A 5,693-nucleotide genomic window follows, 5' to 3' on the forward strand; every position below is an offset into this window, starting at 1 on the left:
GCTGGAGCTGGCAAGGTTACCAAGTCTGCTCACAAGGCTCTGAAGGCTAAATGTATATTACCCACAGGAAGCTTTATTTTTTTTTAGAGTGAGACAAGCTGGGCCAGAGAGATAGCATAGTAGTAGGGCATTTGCAAACAACATGGTATAGACCTGGGTTTGATTCCTGGCATCCCATATGGTCCACTGAGCCTGCCTAGAGCGATTTCTGAGTGCAGAGCCAGGAGTAACCCCTAAGCACTGTAGAGTGTAGCCCAAAAAGCAAACAGAAAAAGAAAGAATAAAAGAAGAAAGAAGGATACTTACCTGGCAGGGGAGATACCATGATCACGAAGGTGGTTTCTCCAGGGCGAGGCTTATCCATTGCACTTTCGATGTGCTGACCCCTGCGATTTCCCCAAATGTGGGAAACTCGACTGCATAATTTGTGGTAGTGGGGGACTGCGTTCACACTCTCCCTGTAAAAAGAAAAGAAAAAGAAAAAAAAAAGAAGGAAAGAAGGAAGGAAGGAAGGAAGGAAGGAAGGAAGGAAGGAAGGAAGGAAGGAAGGAAGGAAGGAAGGAAGGAAGGAAGGAAGGAAGGAAGGAAGGAAGGAAGGAAGGAAGGAAGAAAGGAAGAAAGAAAGAAAAAAAGAAAGAAAGGAAGGAAGGAAGGAAGGAAGGAAGGAAGGAAGGAAGGAAGGAAGGAAGGAAGGAAGGAAGGAAGGAAGGAAGGAAGGAAGGAAGGAAGGAAGGAAGGAAGGAAGGAGGGAGGGAGGGAGGGAGGGAGGGAGGGAGGGAGGAAGGAAGGAAGGAAGGAAGGAAGGAAGGAAGGAAGGAGGGAAGGAAGGAGGGAAGGAAAGAAGGAAGGAAAAGAAAGAAAGAAAGAAAGAAAGAAAGAAAGAAAGAAAGAAAGAAAGAAAGAAAGAAAGAAAGAAAGAAAGAAAGAAAGAAAGAAAGAAAGAAAGAAAGAAAGAAAGAAAGAAAGAAAGAAAGAAAGAAAGAAAGAAAGAAAGAAAGAAAGAAAGAAAGAAAAAGAAAGAGAGAAGAGAAAGAAGAGAAAGATAAACAAGCTACTTCCAGAAATTAAAAAAAAAGTCCCAGAATAACCTATCTGTTCATCAGATACCAGTAGGATGCCTAAACCCAGTTTCATACCATCTTTATGTTTTAGTTTCCTCCTTAACTAAATCTATCTTATTCTCATTGTATGACTGAACATTCTTTAGGCCATGCACCATTTTATTAAGTGCAGTATTTGAAATAAATAAAAAAAAAATTTAGAGCAAATTTTTACCCTTGGGGTTGCCCAATTCTCAAATTGGGGTTTATAGTTTATAGTTTCTTTTATTCCATGGGACTCTGACTTCTGAGAAGGCTGTGTTCTCTCCAAATAATCTCTCTCTCTCTCTCTCTCTCTCTCTCTCTCTCTCTCTCTCTCTCTCTCTCTCTCTCTCTCACATACACACACACACACACACACCACCATCACCACCATCACCACCTCCATATTCTCTAAATAAAACTATTTTACATTTACTTTAAGAATAAATCACTTTCCCATCTTAATTGGGTTGTTAGGAAGAATCAAAATATATATACATATAAGCCTACCACATAAACCATTTCTTGAAAATAAACCTACAAATCCCATTTTATCACTCTTAACATAGAAAGTAGTAAGCTAATATTTTTTATTTTATTTTATTTTTATTATTTTATTTAAACACTATGGTTACAAAGTTGCTCAAAATATGCTTATTTTTCCCACAGACACAAAGTTATTAATGATTGAGTTTTAGTCGTTCGTTATATAACACCCTTCATTAGTGTACATTTCCCACCACCAATGTCCCTAGTTGCCCTCCCACCCTTGCCCCTACCTGCCATGTAGCAAATATTTTTCTTCTCTTTCTCTCTTTCTCTCTTTCTCTCTCTCATTCTCTCTCTTTCTCTCTCTCTCTCACTCTCTCTTTCTCTCTCTCTCGCTCTCTCTCTTTCTTTTCCCCCACCGTCTTTTAGATCCTATATTTACAAAATTGTAACTGAGGGGTATCGTGCCAATCACTTTATCTCGTTTTAGCACTTAATTCTTGTCCAGTGATCAGTTTCAACTATCATTCTCATAGTGGTCCTTTCTCTGCCCTAACTGCAATACTCCACTATGTGTGGTAAGCTTCCTACTATGGCCCTCCTCTCTATTGTCTCTGGATATTAGTACCATACTATCTTTGTGGGGTGGGGATTGGGCCACACCCAGCGGCATTCAGGGGTTATTCCTGGCTCTGTGCTCCGAAATCGTTCCTGACAGACTTGGGGGACCATATGGGAAGTCAGGGATGTTCGGGTCCACCCAGGGTCTGCTGCATGTAAGGCAAATGCCATACCGCTGTGCTATCTCTCCAGCCACCTATCTTTTCTTTTTATGTCCCACAAATGAATGTGATCATTCTATTTCTATCCAACTTCCTCTGACTGATTTCACTCAATGTAATTCACTTTTCTATAATGTCACACAACTATCTCTAACATTTGTAGCTTTTTTATATGATGTTCATGTGATGATACATAACAATTATAAGTTCAATCTGAAAAGAAGATAAGTAAAACATGAGGGGGTCATTACTTTTATATAATATTAAATTGGAAATAACAGGACCTTACTTTGGAAGGGGATTACAGACACACCCAGAGGTGCTGGAAAGAGATACTGCTTCTGATTCCATGCTAAAGGTCACTCACAGGAGTGCTGGGGAAACATTATAACAGTGGGTGTTGCAATGAAATCTGCTGAATGACAGGCAAACACCTTAACATCTGTGCTATTGTCCCAGACTGTAAAACTATGTTTATCAAGTAGTACAATTTTTCCCTCATGGACTAAATTATGTCCCTGAGGTCCATAAGTTGAAGCCTTAACTAACTTTCCATGTAACAAATATTTAGAGAAAAGTAATTCAGAAAGATGTACCCCAAGTCAAATATAAATGGTGTCCTTAACTTAAAACAAATAGTATTTTTACCAAACTATACGATTGGACATGGGCATTGGGAGAATAAAACTTCAGACCTCATTAAGTATATAGGCCTCACAGAATCCAGCAAAGATAGCCTGCACACTAACAAAACAGCACTCTCCTCTCAGTGCTCCTACTTTGCCTTTCCTCTGCTGTTATCCTTTCAAGAAAAGACACTGAGGGCTGTGAGGGAAAAAAGACCATGTGATGAATTTTGCTTATGTGTGGACAGACATAGAGGACATAGAGAGTATCGTGCTGAATGAAATGAGTCCGAGAGATATGGATAAACAGAATGATGCATTCATCTACAGAATATAATTCTTTAAAGTATTAAATAATAACCTAAGACAGTGGTCGGCAACCTTTTTTTTCAACTGGGCCAAATCTTGGCAAAACCACAATTGAAATTTATTTTGAGAGCCACATTTTTTTTTTTTTTGTTTTTGGGTCACACCCAGCAGCACTCAGGGGTTACTCCTGGCTCTATGCTCAGAAATCGCTCTTGGCAGGCTCAGGGGACCATGTGGGATACCGGGATTCAAACCACCAACCTTCTGCATGAAAGGCAAACACCTTACCCCCATGCTATCTCTCCGGCCCCAAGAGTCACATTTTTAAAACCAAAAATACATAGGATGGTACAATGTTTTTAGTTTCAATTAGTTTTTATTGAGAATATTTTGTATGCAAGTATCCATATAGGTCAGGAGGATACAAATAACACAACTAATAAAACAAAAACTTTAGAACGATATTATTTATTGATAACATTAAATTCCATAAAATTTGCCTTACAATGTAGAGAAAATTACATCCTGACAATGACTGACAAAGTCACAAACAGTAATGTGAACATTGGCCTTGCATTTCCTTGGATAATTTGAGTAAGTCAGGTTTGTATGCTGTTGTTTTTAATTTTAGGCACAATTCCAGGTTCTCATCGATGAGACGATTTCTCAATTTACTCTTGATAAGATTCATGCTTGAAAATGATTGCTCGGATAAATATGTCTCTGAAATCCTGAAACCTCTTGAGAAAAGCTTCCTTCATATTTAAAAGTGCTTTTTTAAAATAGGTAATGTCAATGTCAGAATTATTTTCTTGGCGATGTTTCAACAGGCTTGGAAGGTGAATCAAAGTATCTCTGTCAAAATCTTGAGCAAAAACAGATAATTTGTTCTCAAACAAAATAACTTCTTCTAACATCGAAAAAAAATGTGTTTCCTTTCCCCTGTAGTTTATGATTAAGCTGATTTAGATGTGAAGTAACATCCACCATGAAATACAGTTTTTGAATCCACTGATCGTTTGTTAAGTCTGGATAGTGAACACCCTTCTCAAGGAAAAATGCTTTGATTTCTGATAATAAGAAAGCAAAACATTTCAAAATGTTTCCTCTGATAACCAAAATGTGCTGAAAATTTGAAATCCTACAATGTGGAGATGAAACAGGTAAAAGAGAAAAACCTTTTCTTAAAGGTTTAGAGTCAAAGGAGCACTGTAAAAACTATGTTAGAGTGGCAATTATCATTTGCATGGGCCCACTAAAGTATGGGGGTCATGGAAAAAAAAACTTTGGCCTAAGTACAAGGAGACCCTACTCCTAAAGTTTCCCGACATAAGACCATTTCTAGGCTCCAGACAAACTAGTTTGTTCAATCCTGGTCATTGTCTGTAGTGCCCACACAGTTATATTTTTCGCAGTCTCTGTTGTTGGTATCATGTTTCTGTATTGAAGGTCCTGGAATCTGTATATCTTACATTGAAGTCAGGAGGGTGCAGAGCTTCCTCTAATTTCAACTCACAATTAAAGGGCAATGCAGAAAGCTCTGTCCAGTACACAGGTCGTTGTTGTTTAAATCTTCTCAGTGTTAAGGGAAGACTCTTTTGAGTAAATCGATATCAGAGCAGCAGTTGGTTCTTCCCTGGTAGAGGATTGCTTCCAGTTGATGTCATAGACAACTTTGGATGTTTCATAGATGGCTTCCCTGGTTCAGGGATGACTGGAAAATGCCCAAACCTCTGAGGCCTGTGCCAGGTCATCATGTCAATGCTCAGGGTGTAAGGTTCCATTGCTTATTATTCTTATATGCCACAAATGATTATTCTGTGTCTACACCTCTCCTTCTGACTCATTTCACTCAGAATAATAATTTGATGTGTTGATGTATGTACAGATGATGCACTGTACATCATCCTTTAACTCTAAACCTTTAAGAAACACTAGTAAAAATATCTGGAATCGCAAAAAAAAAATGGTTTACATTAGTGTTAACATATATGCTTTTAGTTACACTAGCATTCTGGGAGATAAAGGAGGGAGATAAGGGATATATGCTTGGGAACAGGGATGAAGGGAGTACAACACTGGTGGTGGAAAGGCCCTCATTTATTGTCACTGTGTACCTTAAATATCACTATGTAAGATTTGTAATTCACTTTGGCCACAATAAAAATTTTAAAAAAAAGAGAGAGAAAAACCTTTTAACAATCTTTAAAAGCAAGAACAGTGTTCCAAAGAAAAGTAGTGATTTCACTGAAAGGAAAAAAAATCTATTGACACTTTAGTGTGTGCTGCAAGAAACCAAACTAAAATACACACAAAAACAAAAACGACACTTTGTTAAAGGCATATGATATCATATCATAAAGGAATTATGATAGAATGCCTGAAACATTTTAAAAATAATTTTT

The 5,693-nt window shown here is 37.9% G+C and overlaps 1 non-coding gene across 1 annotated transcript; it reads left to right on the forward strand.

Moving 5' to 3' along the window:
* The first annotated feature begins 298 nt into the window (after window positions 1-298).
* LOC126012390 (U1 spliceosomal RNA) lies at window positions 299-462 on the forward strand. The gene has a single exon (XR_007496881.1). It is a non-coding gene; the product is annotated as a U1 spliceosomal RNA (small nuclear RNA).
* The last annotated feature ends 5,231 nt before the right edge of the window (window positions 463-5,693 follow it).

The sequence above is a fragment of the Suncus etruscus genome, chromosome 6, assembly GCF_024139225.1.
Source record: "Suncus etruscus isolate mSunEtr1 chromosome 6, mSunEtr1.pri.cur, whole genome shotgun sequence".
NCBI lineage: Eukaryota > Metazoa > Chordata > Mammalia > Eulipotyphla > Soricidae > Suncus > Suncus etruscus.